General features: G+C 43.6%; 1 long non-coding RNA gene across 1 annotated transcript in view; it reads left to right on the top strand.

Annotated features, from left to right (window-relative positions):
* Positions 1 to 526: 526 nt before the first annotated feature.
* The window catches only part of LOC145538769 (uncharacterized), a 44,949-nt gene continuing 27,746 nt past the window's right edge, over positions 527 to 17,729 (top strand). The window contains exons 1-2 of the long non-coding RNA XR_014077236.1: positions 527 to 739; positions 14,930 to 15,016. This is a non-coding gene — a long non-coding RNA (uncharacterized LOC145538769). The remainder of the gene's footprint in view (positions 740 to 14,929; positions 15,017 to 17,729) is intronic.

Below are 17,729 nucleotides of genomic sequence, written 5' to 3'. Positions count from 1 at the left end.
AATGGTGATAATGGAGATTCTAAATAAAGAATATTCAAACAGCCCTGCTTCAGCCTTGTCTCTGCAAATTAAACTCCATTGCAAAGAAGATACAACTGTGCTTTCCTTCTGAGATCCGAATAAAGCGATGCCACAGGCGACAGGTCTGGGTCACGTCCATTCATAATGGGACACATGGAGACAGTGCGTGGTGTCATGTCTGTGGTCTACAAACTAACACTATTCCGAATGCATCCAGGTGAAAAGTAAGATGTGCTAATATACACCTCCTTTGCCCTTCCTCCTTTGTGCATTTTACATATTTTGTTATATATTCTCTCTAAAACTCTCCTTTTCAATTTTGGCGTTCAACCATAGTGGCCATTTTGAAACTCTGTTAAACACTTCCCTCCCGCCTTCCTCCCTTCTCCCCTCCCTCCCTTCTCCCCTCTCTTCCCTCCTTCCCTTTCTCCTCCCTCCCTCCCTCCCTCCTTTACTTCCTTTTTCCACTATGATGTCAGCAATGGTTTTTGTAAATTGATTCTTTGCAACTGACCTTTCCAAAGCAGTTTTACAAAACTCATCAGGGGGAGGCAGGTGGTGGCCATGATGCATTCCCCACAGCCTGTGTGAATCTCACCAAACTGAATCCCTTGAAGGCTGGGTGTCCTGAGATTGTGCGGCCTCCACCACAAGATGAAGGGATCTGGCCTTTTTGGGCAGGATGCCGCTGACACCTCCTACTTCGATTCTTCTTGAGGTACCCATGTTTTTCCAAAATTATTTCTCCTCTCTTCCTTATAGCTGATTTTTGAAAAAATCTTTTATTTCTACTTGGAATCTCAAACATGTTGATAATGTCTCCTTTAGCTATTCTTTTTAAAGAAAGTTTTACTGTTTTTTTCTTTAATTATGTGTTTGTGTACACATTTTTCTCTCACTGGAGCACAGTCACTGTATTAATTTACCAGTGCTGCCATAACAGAGTACCACAGACTGGGCGGCTTAAACAACAGGAATTTGTTTCTCACGGGTCTGGAGGCTAGAAGTCCGACATCAAGGTGTCAGCAGGATTGGTTTCTTCTGAGGCCGCCTTCCTTGGCTTGGGGATGACTGTCTCATCCTGTGTCCTCACAAGGTCTTCCCTCTACATGAATGTCTGTGTCCAAAATTCCTCTTCTTATAAGGACAGCAGTCATACTGGATTGCGGCCCACCCTATGACCTCATTTTAACTTAATCACCTCTCAAAAGGCCTCATCTCTAAATATAGGCACATTCTGTGGTCCTGGGGTTTGGATGCCAACACTGTGAATTTGAGGGGAGGGGACACATGTCAGCCCGTAACAGTCTTAAAATACAGATAAGCAAAAAGAAGATTAAAAAGGCTCATATAATCTCATAATTTTCAGCCTTCCAGTGGCTTCTGGCTGTGTCTCCTGTAAATTCCAGTCTCCTTACTTCAGCTGGGCTTGCTACCTGCTCTGCCCTCATCTTCTCGCCACCTCACCCCCACCACACTGGCTTTGTTGTACAGCCTGGGCCTCCTTCTCAGGGCCTTTGCATGGGCCATTCCCAGGTGTGTGCATGGCCAATGCCTTCTGATCATGGATTCAGCTCAAAGACAGGTCGCAGAGGCCTTCAATGATCCCTGCTTGACATCGTGCTCTACTCAGACCCTCTAGAGCAGAGCTTCTCCGTCTCAGCTCTGTTGACTTCCCGGGTGGTTAATTCTCTGTTGAGTATTAGCTATTATTATTTTCTCTCATCATCCTGATGTTTTCCTATATATGTGTTTGCTTATTAGTCTGTGAATATCACAAGGCAGGTGCCTAGAAGCCTCAGTAACCGCATGAGATAGTTGGATGGCATCATCGACTCAATGGACATAAGTTTGAGCAAACTCCAGGAGATAGTAAAGGACAGAGAAGCCTGGCGTGATGCACTTCGTGAGGTTGCAAAGAGTAGGACACGACAGTGGCTGAACAACAACAGTAACCATAGGTTGAATGAAGAGGTGGCCCCACTAGAATAGAAGGCTGCTGCCTCTTGTGTTCAAGGAGGTACACTTCCAGTGTGGGTGGCACACAGCACCTGGAGCATAGTAGGTGTTCAGTAAATGTGTATTGACTTGTTGAAAGTGTTGAATGAATGAAGAAAATATTTACTGCAAACTGGCCCATGCAGGTATGCATTGCCTCAACCTACTTTTCCCATGAACTTTTGAGGAAATCAGAGAACAGACCTGATCATCTTTCCTTCTCTGATGTGACTTCTGCATCCAGGCAGTCTTTAAGATCTCTGACCCCTCGAGGTCCCAAGTCTGCCCTGACCTCCCCTCTCTCCAGCCCCACCCCTTTTCTCCTCCCATCTCAGTCCACACTCAGAGGCAGTGACCATCTTACCAGCTTCCTGAAATGAGCCATGGCCTCCTGCTTCCATGGCTCATAGGTGAGTGTGTGGTCACACAATCCTACTGACAGTGGACCCAGAGGAGTGCAGAGGATATTACGGCCCCACATGTCATGACTGTTGTTTCATGGAACATACCAAATACCTGTTTTGCAAGCATCTCAGCCAACAGGAAGGTTCACAATATCCATAAGTGATGTCCTGGTCTAGATCTGTCATCACACCGCATTAGCTCTCTGAGCCTCTCTGTGCCAGGAAGGGTGGAGCAGGCTGTGTTTAGTGTGGAAGTGACCAAACACACTGGTGCTTGCTGGGCACCAGGCTCAGTTCCCAGTGCTGATTGCCTGCTGGACTCTCCCAACCCCACTCCCAAGGTAGGCTGCTAGGCTAGCACCCCACTTCTCAGATGAGGAAACTGAAACATAGAAAGGTGAAGTAACTTGCTCCAGGTGTAGGAGGACTATCTTGTCCCAGTTTGCTTGGGACCTGCCTGGTTTCAGCACCGAATGTGCCATTATCCCAGCAAACCTCTTGGTCGCTGGCAAACCAGCACAGTCGGTTTACTCATTCCAGATCATCCCACTAATAAGCAGCAGAACTGGGATTTGATCCTAGTCAGTGGACTCCAAAGTCCACACTCTTAACTGCTATGTAAAGCAATGAACAGTAACCAAGGACAACTCAATTCATCAAGTAATCACATTGTGGGAGATACTCTGAAATGAATCTTATTTTCATAATGATGAAAACAGAGTGGGTCGACACCAAAACCAGAGGGATTGTAGGGAAAATAAAGCTGCTATTTCCTCTTTATCTAAAGTTACCCAGTTTATGCCTCAATCCCTTCCCCCTCTTGTCATTGGCCATAGATCTAGTCACTCATTTTATTACCTTGATCCAGAAGATGTCTCCATTTCCAAAAGGGTGAATCAACTATCTCACATGTTAATACCAGGTGAACATAAAATGTACTTTACATTCTGTTTCCACACCACATTGTATACTTGGCAAAGGCTAAAGAAAACTGCTTAAGTATTTCCTCCAACCAACAGGATTATTTCCTGTAGCTAATGATATGGCTTAGAATAATAAAATAGGAACTTGGAGGTCAGCTTTTGGGTTGAGCTTAAATGTCTTTAAAGGGAGGGGGAAAAAGCACTACAGCTTAGCTTGATTATTGTTATTTGTCTTTTGCTCAGCACATATTAAGCTCTTCACAAATATGCAGCCACATTCCCTGGCTTACTGGCTTTTTCTTTAAGAGTGGCATTCTTGGCCTCTCTCTGACCCAAAAAAATCTTGGCTGAAATCTGCTCAGGGGTCTTCAGCTGCTTGGCATTCTCTCTTTGGCCAACTGGTCTCCATAAATCTGATGCTCAAACAGCTCATGAAAATGGAGGAGCCATGTATCCCCCTCAGTTTTGAATGTTACAGGGTTTGGTCCTTGCCTTGGACCATAAGGGGACAGCAATGATGTTTGAGACAATAAGAAACCTAGGCAGTTAACAAAGAACCATCCTCCTTGAGATTTAACCAAGCTTTAGAACAAGTTTTCATAGTTTATAATGCATAAGCATCATCTGGGGGCTTTATTATGATTTTCTTCTCCCACCTGAAGATTCTGATGCAGGGGAGCCAGTATGGACCCAGGCAGCTTCGGTTTTCACAAGCCCCTTGGATGATCCTGACGGGCTTTGCAATCATACTGTGAAAAGCTCTGCTCTGAGATATCAATTCAGGTTCCTTTCATGTGTGCTTCCATAAAATTTCCCATTCAAGAAAAAATGAAAATCTAAAATGTAAAGTATTTGCCCTGTTTTCTTGTTGTCATATGTTTTGTTTAACCCCCCAGTCCTGGGTGTTTGAGCAGGCATGTCATCACACCACATTCATCTGCTTCTGTGTGGCCTACTCATTTTCATGGCTATATAGTATTCCAGAATAGGACCATACTACAGTTATTAACAACATCCAGGTTAGTTTCAACTTTGGGTGACTATGAACAACGCTACTATGAACATTGCTATACATGTGAGCTTTCTTTGAAAGGTCTAAAAAGCAGAAGCCCATCTTTACAAAGGCATCTCAAGTGAAGGCAAGTGTCAAAGATGGACTGGTTAGAGACTCTGCTGGGAAAAAGAGATCAGCAGTACAGAGCAGGGGGCTCTCTACAGGGAGATGACTATGTCTAAGTTATTACTTTTCAAATTTAAATGAATTCAAATAAAATACAAATAATTTATACAAGACTAGATTTAAGGTCAAGAAATACCTGAGCTGGAAAATTCTAGGTAATCAATGCTCTAATTTCAGAGATGAGGCCCTTTGAAATGACTTGCCCTTGGGCAAGAAGAACTCTGAAAGAAAAAAAAATGGACTAAGTTATTTCTAAGAGGTTGGCAACACTGGGAATAGACTATGGAGGTCCAAACTGTTGCTAATAGTTGTTACGCATTTTCCACATTTGCAATTTAGCGTCCCTGGATTTGAAATGAGAAGCAAAAATTGGGGTTCAAAAGCTTTCCCAAATATTGTGTCTGAGCCCTGATGGCTCAATCACATCAGCCGTACCAGTGATGGAAAGAGTTGTCAGCTACATAGCCAGACCAGAGGCTGAAGCTGAACCTAAAGTGGGCCCCAAGATGCAGGTGCCCACATGCCACGTCTCCAATAATCAGGTGCACTCACTTAAGCTCAGTTTTGTGGGCACATGATACATACAACCTAAGAACCACACAATCCCCTTATAGAGGGGAGGTGGGGACAGTCATTCAGCGACATTCTAGTTTACTGAGGCATCCCTTTCTTCACACATCTGACATGCACCCAACAGGCACTGGGTTCTATTAAGCAGGTGTACAAGATGAAGATGACAGGGTCCTGTCTCCAAGTAGCTATTAGGCCACTGAGGAGGTGAGCAGGAGATGACTGAAAACCAGAACATGTGATAAAGGTGAGGTGCATATAAAAGGATAAAACTATTCGCAATGCCCTCCTTCGAGGCAGTCAAACCTCAGCTGTCCACAAGGCTCCCAGCTACCCCTAGTATCAATGCAAAGATGCCAAGAGGTGGGTTACCACCAGAGGGCAGTGTGGGGATGTTGGCCTGCACATGCTCAGTTTTTTGGTTTTGCTACCACTCCTGGATTGAGGATTGCAAAGCAGATTTCAGCATCAGAATCAATCATTAATTTTTCTTTGTCTAAGGGAAAGTGCATATTGCTTCTGCAATGGGCTCCTGTAGCTTAATATTAATATACAGGCTGAAAAAGAAAATGAAGCCCTGCAACTTTCTCCCTGGGTTGCAAAATTTGTATTATCCAAACCAAAATTTTATTGTTTTTTTCTTGTCCTTTTTTTTTTCTTCCTGGCCCACAAAGGCATAGAGCATTGTCTGTAACAGCCATATTAAAAGTATAACTATTTTGATTTAAAAATTAAATAAAACGAAATAGAAAAGTAATGTCTTTCTATATCTCTACAGTTTAACTTAATTTGCTTTAGATCTCTGTGGACATTCTGATTTTTATGATTGGGTTCATGGGATTATACGATCATTAATACAGAAACAATGGTTTCACCAAGCCACCCATGGGCCACTTTGCCGAGGGTTTATCTCTAATGTGCAGAAATCCCTTGGGTAAAAAAGCAATGCTACTTGACAGAAAATGGTAACTCTCCAGGAAATTAATGAAGACTGTCCATTTCCTGCCTGCCAGTGGGTTATGGAAGAAGGAACATCTAGTCAGCAGCAAAGATATATTGTAGCATACTCTCATATACTGTTTACTCTGATTTAAATGAAAGAAGGCAGAAAGTGTTGGGGCAAACTGATTGTGCAGTAGAGGATCCCAGCTAAGTGCTCCAGGTGAAAGTTGAAAAAAAAAAAAAATGCAAAGTCTCTGCCAAAACACCCTGGAGAGAAATTCCTTTAAGAACTCAAATTTGGCAAAAACTTCAACGCAGTAAAAATCACCATTGCTAGGTTTCTGATTTCATTTTCCCTTGAAACTATATGGGAGGTAGCCTGACTCTGGCATGACTTTAAGAGCAGAAGTGGTAAATACTAGTCTTAAATTTTAACTTCTAGTTACTGTGAGGCCTTGCACAGTCTATGTACTTTCCTTCTCTAAATATATAAATGATATTTTAGTGTGGATATGGATGAATTTGGCCTGAGAGCAACATGGAAGAGATGCATGTAAGTTTTACTTTTAGAAAATTATTAAAATTTTGTCAAAGAATTCTATTAACAAAATCTTCTAGATAAATTCTCTGTAATAAAAATAAGGAATAAACTTATATTGTTTCCTTTGCCTTTCAGAAATTTCCATCACTTTGCAAAAAAGGAAATATAATTTCTAACTCAGCAAATAGCTATAACTGATTTGTTGTCTCTAAACTGGATGCTTTTAACAGAAAGAGGACAGGATTATTTGTTCTTGTTTTTGTTTTATTTTTTCAAAATAGCAGACTAATAAAAATTTGATATTTATTTGTAAGAAATGTGGTAACAGAAAGATAAATATTGAACACATAAAAAAACTAACCATTGTGCTCACAGTATTGCATTAGTTGTAGAGAAACAGAAGTTTCACCTGAAAGAATTCCTACATTAAGAAGTCAAGGGAGTCATGAATGAGAATGGGGGAGAGTGTGGCCACTTCCATCAGCCAGACCTGCGTCTGAATCCCAGTCCAGCCACTTGCAAGCTATGTGATCTTGGATAAATTTCTTAACCCCTCTGAACCTTAGTTTCTGACTATAGCAATAGTCATAATCCCACTTTGGTAGGGTTGTGATCTGATGAGGGCATGTCTTCAGCTAATAATTTAGTACATAGTTGTTGCTCAATATAACGTCTACTGTCCTGGGATGGCACTGCTGACCTTGGAGTGATAAAAAAAAAAATCAAGTTAGGATCTAGAGAAGCCAAAGCACCCTTTCCAACCCCAGTTCTGTATTTCCAACTACCTGTGGGGTGTTTCTGCTTGGATGCTTTGCCCCCAGATTCAAAATGTAGGAAACAAAGCTCTCTTTCAGTCTTCAGGACATGCTAGTTTCTGTGGAAGGTATTTCAATCTCTTCATGACTCAGGCAGGGACTCACCTCCAGCAGGTTCTTGCTGATTCTCCTCTTGAGTCTAGTGGACTCTTTCCCTGGGCTCTTTCTATTCCAGCGGCCAGTGAGCCACTCAGCCCTGATGTTGGGCTGGCACTCTCTTCCTCTCAGTGTTTCACCTTTTCACCAGACCCACTCACCTCAGATCACTGCTTTCCAGCTCTTCCTGTGCTGGTATTCCCAGGAAAAGACTCACCTCTGCCTTCACAATGTGGCCCTAACCTGCTTCTCTAATGCCAACCTGCGAGGCTCCTTTCTGTTCCTTTGGGGCTGATTGAAGGATAGTGCAGATGCCCTCCGCTGGCCCTGGCATTCCCTCCCTAGGTCCTCACCCAAACCCGACCACCGTGGAGGCCAGTGGATGGCCAGACCTCCTCCTTAGATTCTCCCTGCTCTCCTTTTCCCTTGGACACTGCTGCCAGTTCTCTATGGTCTCAGACTGTTGACGATCTCATTGGTGAGAGGTCTTCTCTCCAACCCAATTATGGATTCCATGATGATAGAATTATGGATTCCAGATGATAGTTTTGAGTCAGACTTCTGTAGCTTCCAGCAGCACCTTCAGCCATAAGCATTCTTTGTGGCAGATAAAGACAGGGGAGTGGAGAAGGTGAGGTCCCCAGCCCCCCAAGAGCTGAGGGGTCTGGAACCTAGCTCTTCAGGCACCCACCTGGCACCCTTCATGAAATAAGCATAGCATGAGTCATCCCCAGGCCCTGTACAAGTGGCTCAGAGCCTCTGGAAGCTGCTCATATGCTCACTCTGATCTGTGCACGACTCTGGCTTCCCTGGGAAGACAAAAGCAGAAACTGAGCTTGAGCAGCAAGCTCTGCCAATTCTCCCATTCCTCCGGTGAAAAAACAGGTGTCACTTTGTTATTTAAATGTCCAGAGCCCTCCTTCCCTGTTCCTCATGCCATTTTCATTCCCAAAACTTCCCCTTCAGTCTAATCCAATAGCCACCAAGGCATCAACTCAAAGCACGGCTCAGCTGTGATCGTATTGCATCAGCGAAATACTTCTTTTGTGCTAAGCCCAACCTACGCAATCCAGGAGCTATAACTGCCTCAGACAGTCAGATGTCCATTTATACGCAGCATTCCCATCCTCACGTTCTTTTAGTAGAAACAAAATAAAACCTAACCCAAACTAATGGAGTGTGTAAAAGCTCACTTCTTAAACAACTCTGTCCACCCTTTTCAACCCCAAACTGAGATTTGAGATTTCAAAGCACATGAGATACTTTAGGGAGTTCTAGCTTTGGGATTTCCTTTTCACCCCCAAACAGGATTAAGGAAAAAGAGCTGGTGCCTAGGAAGGCTGAAAATATCCAGGGCTGTTGTCATTAACTGCAGCCTGGAATGAGACCACAGGCACTGCACGGCAATAGGCACCCTCCGTGCAAACAGCCATTTGGACATCCTGTAACTTGAAACATATCCTTTCAAGAAGTTGAGAGGGGTACAAATGACAGTCAGCTATACAAATAATTTGCCCCCCAAATGTTTATCAACTCCCTGCCATGGCCACTTCCATTTATAGCTTATAAACGGTTATTAGCTGGCTCCTTCACATCTGATAACACAGCCCAGAACAGGTGGCGAGAACAGTGGGTGATTAGAGGGCCTCCCTGGGAGGTGCTGTGTGCTTGCCTGTGGGTGGTCTTCCTGCCGGAGTCCAGTGCCCACACGAGAAGACATTGTAGAAAGCCTCCAATTTAGGAGATAACAGTCTGTGTTGTCTGTTTGTGTAAAGTGCTGTCCAAATACAGCTGGCTTTGCTTTTTGGCCAGCAAACATTGCGAAGGAGGGTTGAAAGTTCAGCATCATCAGCCCCCCAAACACAATCCCTTCCCCCTTTTAGTCTTGGGCAAACAGTCCAGAGTGCTCATGTTCCATGAATTCCTTAGGAGGTTTGATTTGCCCTGACAACGTGGCTCTGGCTGAGGCAATGCTCACACCATGCCCAGGGCACCGAAACCAAAAGAGAGACACCTAGCCAGCAGGAGGACATGCTCTTACTGCCTTGCTTTAAGTGATTTTGCTTTTTGCAAAAAAAAAAAAAAAAGCTTTGCAAGTCCACACAATTTTTCTCAAAGACAGTGCCTTATGCAATGGACTACAGAGTCATGTGCCCCTTGAACTCTTGGTATTTCCCAAGCACAGACGGCAGGAAAGATAGATGTCAGACCTAGTTTCTCAGCCTCAGCACAATTGACATTTGGAGTTGGATATTTCTGTTGTGGGGGCTATCCTGTGCCTTTTAGGATATTTAACAGCATCCCTGACCTTTACCCATGAGATGCCAGTAACAATCCCAACTTCAGTTGTAACAAACAGAACTGCCTCCAGATATGGCTTGGGAGCAAAACCATTCCCAGTGAAGACCCACTGTGTTCAAGTTTATAATAAATGTAAAAAAGAGCCAAGCATGAACTCCCTTAATAGCACAGGAGAGCTTTAACAATAATAATGCAGTGTCAAATAGACCCACAGAAACATTTATTAATAAAGCTACCAAGTTCTGATTAGATTTTCTCATCAGGAAAAATGGTAATCAGTGAGTAAGCCAGAAACCAGGCAATTCTTGATAATAAATTTGAAAAACAAAACAAAGCCAGCTTCACACTCCAAAATTCAAAAAGGAGCTATGATAATGATGTGATTAGTTAAAATAGTGAAGATAATCTCTAACATTTTGAGGGTTTTTCTTTGGGACAGAAAAACTGCGTTAAAATATATTATCATGCCAGTTTTCACAAATGGAGGCTCTCAGCCTAAACAAGGAAGACTGTTTCCCAAAGTACTTTCCAGAATGTTCTCTGACTACAAATCCTTTCCCATTCCCTGATTCCAAAAATGAGTTGAAGAGTTGGAAAGTATTTGGATAATGGGATTTTTAGAATAGGCTTTTGAAAGTCCTAAACTCAAAACAGCAATAATGAAAATAGTAACAGCTACCATTTAGTGATTGCTCAGTCGGAGGCAGATGCTGTGTTAAGCATGTTGCACACATTCCCTCTTGATTGTCCTGAAGGAGGGAGAACACTTTCCATGCACCAGGAAACTGAGAGGTTAAAGGACTGGCTGGGGGTTCCACAGTAGAGCCAGTTTCCAACCTAGCCTTTTTGATGTGGATGCTTCTGCTCCTATTGCTAAGTGCCAAAATGCTGCTCCAGCCTTCCTTAGCTGACAGGCTGGTGAGGCTGTCGTCATCTCAGCCCAAGGTGACCTGTGGTCTCTCTGACTCCTCTTTGGTCTAACTTAGGGACCTCCACACCCCTCCTCCCACAGTTCCCATGGGTGTCTCCTTCCTCATCCACATTGTCCAACATTCTCCCCACTCGCGTTTCTATTTCATGACTTGCGTCACCAAGTAGGCCAATAAGGAGTCCCCATCTTGTGGTCCATGTCATTGGCCTGATATTCATTGGGCTCCCATACTGTTTGCCTGGAATTCTCCTTAGGGACAGCTGACTTAGCCCATGTGTGAGCAGCATGTGGCTTGTGGCCCTACCTTGGTAGTGGCCTGACCCATCTCTGTGTAAGGTCTTGGCTGTCCATCCCAAGGCAGGCTGACAGATTCTCTGCATACCCTCTCGGGGGAGATCCTGACCAAGCAGGATTCCTGGCCTCTGCTTGGATTCTCCCACTCAGGATCTTGTGACCATCCTCGGCCGCCAAGGTCACTCGCGGGCAGCTCGGCTTATCAGGACATTCTTTCCTTAGGTTTGTCTGTAGATCTGCTTCCCTGAAGCTCCACCCCCGGTTCAAGTTTTGCCATTCAAAATGCTCCAACTTTCTACTTCCCAAGACGGCCTTTCCCACAGGTGTAAGGGAGCAGGCAAAGAGGGAAGCATATGGGTTTTGGAAACTTACCTAAACTGAATACAATTCCCACCCACCCACATCGTGAACTGGGGTGAGATCTTAAACCCCATGAGAGTTATCTGTAGAATCATTGTAAGAGTTACAAATTGTGTGTGTGAAATACCCAGCATGATCATTCTCAACCTGTCTTTATTTGCAGCACATCTGGGAAGACCATAATATTTTTGGCACATCCAAAAGAATTAACAGTTTGGCAGCATTTTTAAAAAGGATATAATTTGGAAAGCTGGAAAAATAACTTTTCATAATTAATATATTCTTCCCTTGGCCGCCCACCCTATCATGTTGGCATGAGTAGAGCTGCTCGCTGGCCTGATAGCATTGTTTTATACACTCATCCTGTTGATGGGTGTCAGTAAACACAGTGCTTTCCTTGGCACAGCTTCACCCTGCACCTCATCCTGTAACGCACACGGTCAGTGTCCCCCACTGTCCCCTTAACTGGCCAACCCTTTTAGCTTAGCATCCTGACCTCTGGACATTATCCTAGCTGTGCACACAAAACCTCAGTTGTAGATAGAACACGTTTGTACACGTTGATCAGAACTTGGCAGGGTTTTCCACAGTGTGGTAGAGAAACTGCTTGTCTGTGGGAGGTACTCAAAAATGGCAATTATTACTATTATGGTTATCTTTAGAGGCTATTTTCAGGTTTTTCTTCTTTAAAAGGTCTTTAAACTTCTTTTTCTTGACATGATCTTGGGATCATTCCATCGTGACCACCAACCCCACTAGGGTTCAATGTGGACTGGTTAGCACTGGATATTGAGGCTTTCCTTACATTTCATTCCTCTGTGAAACAAACATGTACCCAGTGCCCCAGAAAGACAAAGATGAATCAAACCCAGCTGCTCACTGCAAAAATCTGCAATTTCCTCAGCTGCACTGTGGATTTTGAAACTGTAGCTCAGAGTTCCCTTAAAGTAATATTTCTAATCCTCATTGTGTAAATAAATGGCCTTGAATTCAACATAATTATGATAAGCAAATATAGGCCTTACAAGCCCTGGAGGGTTTAAGACTAGACTTTGTGATTTACTAGATTGTGTAACCTTGGGCTTGTCATTTAACTTCTGGGGTCCCAAATGTCCCTCTTCCAAGCTGGCAATAATGCTTATCCTGCCCACTTGAAAGGTTTCACTGAGAAACAAAATAAGTGAAGGTGTTTGGAAAAATTTTTTTAAGATCACGTAAATACACTTCTTTTATTATAAAATGAGAGGTTTTAAGTAGACTCTCACAGTCCTTTTCAGTTCTAACTTACTAAATAAATCGGCTCTGCAGTTTGAAGCTGAGGCATGAAGGAACACGCTGTGTGCATTTGGCAGCTGTTTGTGACTACGGAGGATTAGAGATTTTTTTTCCAAATGGGGAGAAATGATAAGTGGTAGTATATCACGGGTGGGATGGTGGGAGTGGTCCAGTCCAGCACACAATGGGATAGATTGAGAGAAGTTAAAAACAACCAGGAAACCCACCACAGATCTGGTCCACCTTTTATTTTCACCATGTGCTAGCATTCCAAACATCACCAGTGATAAAATACTCCTCCTGGGATAGCGAGGAGAGGGAGGAACTTGAAGGTCTTTCTAAGCAATTGCTGTGAATTCCATTGAACTTTAATAATATAGATGAAAGCTTCAAATCAGCACATTTTTAGCACTTATCCTTTGATAACATTATATTGTACATGAGGTCGCTTTGGAGCACTCCCACTCACACAGCAGAGCTCCAACACATGTGGGCTCAGCCCTCAGCTTTCCTTCATGATCCTTTGGGCAGGATCCTGTCTAGAGGACCCCACGTTTGTGGCCCCCACATTATTCCATATTCCTGCATATAAGCAGCAGACCTGGAGCAAACAGTGGTAGCCCTGTGATTGTAAAGATGAAGAGCCAGACTTGTACTTTAATTATGTTACTCCAGGGGATCCCTTGGAGTTTTTGTGTTTCACAGTTAAAACTCCTTGTGCAAACTGTGAGGAGTAATGTCTTCATTAACTGTAGATTTTACTTCATACATGAAATAGTTTACTGAATATTAATCATATCTTGAAACTGAAATTGATTTTTTGAAAAATAATTGTTTTAGAACTAAAGGATAAATTAAGAAAACCTGGATTATGAATGATTATTACTGTAGAAAATGATATTAGTGTGCAAAGGAGATTATTCAATAACTGAGCCTGCTCCTAGAGTCAAAGACACCATTGATGGTGAGATGATGTTTATTTCTCCTGGTTGCCATGACTAAGTTCACACCTAGAAGAACAGATCACAGGAAATGGCCAGTGTGCTCCTTCAGGTCTCACATGATTCTGAACCCCAGTGGAGTCAACTGGCCGAATTGAACATTTCCGTGCTGTTCCTACTGAGACATTCAACAGTGCATGTACTCATTTCCAATCAAAGGATAACAGAAGATGGGGATCAGTTCACTCATTCATTCACTTATTCACTCATTTAACATATGAAGTGTCTCCATATCAGATACTTTTCTGGAAGTTGGGGGGAGGCATAAAATCTCTAGCCTCATAGAACTTCCATTCTAGTTTTGGGGGGAGTGGTGCAGGGAATCAGACAATTAAGAAATGAAAAATACACAGTAGGTCAAGAGGTGACAAGTACCATGGGGACAAGCATAACAAGAAAGGGGACAAGGATGCCACCTGGAATAGGAGTTGGTGTGCTTGTTTAAGGGGCTTCCCTGATGGCTCAGTGGGTAAAGAATCTGCTTGCAAAGCAGGAGACACGGGAAACACAGGTTTGATCCCTAGGTTGGGAAGATCCTCTGGAGGAGGGCATGGCAACCCACTCCAGTATTCTTACCTGGAGAATCCTATGGGCAGAGGAGCCTTGTGCATTACAGTCCATGGGGTTGCAAAGAGTTGGTCACGATGGAAGCGACTTAGCATATACGCGCTTGTTTAAATACAGTGGCTGGAACAGGGCCAGGGGTGACACCTGGGCCAGAGGCTCAAGGGAGTGGAGGTGGGGATGCATGAGATCTTTGGGAAAAGGGATTCAGAGGCCAACTTGAAAGTGCTCAACTCTGAGGTCGGAGCATTCTCAGGGTGCCTGAGAACTGAGAGGGTGTCCACATGGATGGAGAGAAGTGACAGGTGGGGAAGAGGCAAGGAAGGTGCTGGAGAAGGAGTAGGGTCTGATGGCCTTGTGCCAGTGACGGGCTTCTCTTTTTGAGCTCAGGGAGGTGAGAAGGGCAAGGAAGGCTAGTTACTGAGGAAGGACGTAGTTACATGATTAGATCGCAGCAGGTCAGCCAACCTGTGGGCCAAATCTGGTCCTCCACCTGTTTTTGTGCAGTCTAATAGATAAGAATGGTTTTTATATTTTTAAACATTTGAAAAAAGTAAAAAATTTAATATTTTGTGGCATGTGACAATTATGTGAAATTCAAATTTCTGTGTCCATTTGCTTGTATGTTACCTGTGACTGTTTACATGGGGTAATTGTGATTGAAACTGTATGACTGGTGAATCCTAAAATATCTGTTATCTGGCTCTTTACAGAAAAAAGTTTGCTGATGCCTGGCTTGGACCACAGAAGGCTGAGGGTGCAAGCAGGGAGGCCAGTAGGAGGCTCTTGCAATGATCCAGGTAGAGATGATGGTGACTTCAAGCAGGGTTCGGCAGAGTCAGTGATGAGAAGTGGTTGGACTGCTGATGTATTTTGATGGTGGAGGCTGCAGGACTCATTGATAAATCCCACAGAGCGTGTGAAGGAAATAAAGAGTCTTGGGAGATGACTAAGCTTGTGCTGTGAGCATTGAGTAAATTGCTCTTTCCTGAGATGAGGAAGCTTGGGGAGGGGAGGTGGGGAACAGAGATTTTTGTGGGGGAGGAGGCAAGAGTTCAGGAGGTCGTGTCAGAGCCCTGTCTTGGTGGTGACAATGGGTGTTTTCTTCATGTTTACCTAGTTCAGCTCTGTTAGTTGCAAGGATCTAAAACTAGCTATAATTATGAAATCTTCCTGCACACTCACATGGAACTGAAAGTCACCTGTATGTTTAATAGACCAAGAAATTCAGGTTAACCTAAGACGCATCACATGGTTTGCAGTACACAAAGAGCACTTTCTTGCAGCTGAGAAAGCTCACAGGCAGAGACACAGGTGCCTTGGGTGCAGTGGAGAAACCGAGTGCAAAGGGAATGTGAGTTACCAGTGAGACACCAAGAGCATCAGTCAAACCTCATAGTCACAGTAACGTAAAAGCCCGAAATGAGCACCTCTTGGGGTACCTCTAGCCTTTGGGAAGGTTTGGCTCACCCAAGGGCCAGTTCCAACCTACAGCCAAGGAGATTTCTCAAAACCAGAGGGAGTTTTCAAAGGAAAAACCCAAAGGAATTGTTGCTACATTTGGCCTTTACAGACTCAATTTAAGATCATTTTGTAACTAGAGCTAAAACGGTTTTATCCTAAATTGCTACAAGCATTTTCAATTTATATAGCTTCAACATCTGTTTTATTAGAAACAACATGTATTTTCTTTTCATGGCTAATGAAAGGGGGGAAGCATCACTTCATTTGCTGCGGACAATGGCAAAAATCTTCTAGGTTATGGACCAAAAGCTAGAATGACTACCGTTTGTGCTAATGGCAATATAAGGATTAAAATGCAGCCTAGTGGATAGAGTTGAACTGCCATAAGAGGAATTAGCAGGCAAAAAATACCTGTTGATGTAGAAGCAACTTTCATGTGTAGCAAGTCTGACATTTGACTTTAATTTGTAGATGTCTGAAAGACTGAACAAATTCCATGAATTCACACTTCCTTATCATTCTAGAAACTGCTCAAATCCATCTACAGTTAGCTATAAGAGAAGAAAACAGTCTACATAGAAGGTTGAACAAATAAACGTGAACTTCAGCATCATATTAGTTGTTAGGAAACACACACACACAAACTCGCGCGCACACACACACACAGAAGTTCATTCACAGAACTGTGATACTGTGACTTATACTAAGAAATATATATTCGATCTTTGTCCCATTCCTGGCTCACAGTTCCTAAAACTCTTAGAATTTCCTAAGAGATAGAGCAATTGCAGCATCTTTTGTTTCAATATTTGAACTTCTGTCCTCAGTTCCTGAAGTTGCTTCAAAATAGTAATGGTGAAAGGGGTGTCCAGTTACTCACAGACCCCTCTCAACCACATCCAAGTTTGTTGATGAGGTGACTTCTGCAAAGGCCCTGGGTAACCTAAGGATGGGGTCTGGCTGCCAGGGGAAGCAACAATCATTGGAGGATTTCCACCTCCAGGGTGGGGAGAGGGGCTAGAGGTTGAATTCAACCACCAGTAACCAATGTTTTGATCAATCATGCCTATTTACAGAAGCCTCCATTTAAAAAAAACCCCAATTCAAAGAACTTCTGGGTTGATGAACAAATAGAAATTCTGGAGAGTGGTACCCCAGAGAGGGCAAGGAAGCTTCGTATCCTTTCCCACATCTTGATACATCTCTTGCATCTGACTGTTCCTGAGTTATAGCTGCCTATAATATACCAATAATCTAGTTAATATTTTCCTGAGTTCTGTGAGCTGCTCTAGCAAATTAATGAAACCCAAGAAGAGGGAACCTCTGACCTTTATAGCCGGTCATTCAGAAGCACAGATGACCGCCTAGCCTTAGGATTAGCATCTGAAAGGGATGGGGTCTGGCTGGTGGGACTGAGCCCTCAGCCTGTGTGATCTGATGTTGTCTCCAGGTAGAGTGTGTCAGAATGGAATTAAATTGTAGGACACCCAGCTGATATTGAAGAATTGCTTGGTGTAGGGTAAAACCACACACATTTGGAATATAGAAGTCTTCACAGTATTATGCATAGTGTAAAGGAAAACAGTAGAGCTTTTCCAAGAACCAAATGGCTCTGAATGCCACTGCTGCTGCTGCTGCTGCTAAGTCGCTTCAGTCGTGTCCGACTCTGCACATACGATGCCAATTTCAGTTCCTTATTAATTGAGACAACAAGATAATATCTTATGGGGGAAATCTCTGGCGTGTTTGAGGTTCAACTAATGTCACCCACTCACCTTGAAAACTGGAGCATCCTGACTGCTGGGAGTGGCTGGAGATCCAAGACCAGTGCCATTCTCCAGGTCCCCCCACTTTATATGTAGGAGGTTGTGTGGGAAAAGGAGGTCAGTACAGGGAAGGGCACTGGATGGGCACAGCTGGCCCACAGGCATGTCCAGGGAGCTAATACAGGTCAGAGCCCTGACGGGTATCCCATTGCTTTGTTTCTATCAAGAGTGGTGATTTTGCAGGTGGTGGGGGGCGGTGGACTGCCGTTACTCAAGCACAATT

The sequence above is a fragment of the Giraffa tippelskirchi genome, chromosome 1 (assembly GCF_054371585.1).
Source record: "Giraffa tippelskirchi isolate mGirTip1 chromosome 1, T2T-mGirTip1v1.2.pri, whole genome shotgun sequence".
In the NCBI taxonomy this organism is placed as follows: Eukaryota; Metazoa; Chordata; class Mammalia; order Artiodactyla; family Giraffidae; genus Giraffa; species Giraffa tippelskirchi.
Note: the sequence above shows the minus strand (reverse complement) of the source record. Positions and strands in the feature narration are given on the sequence as shown.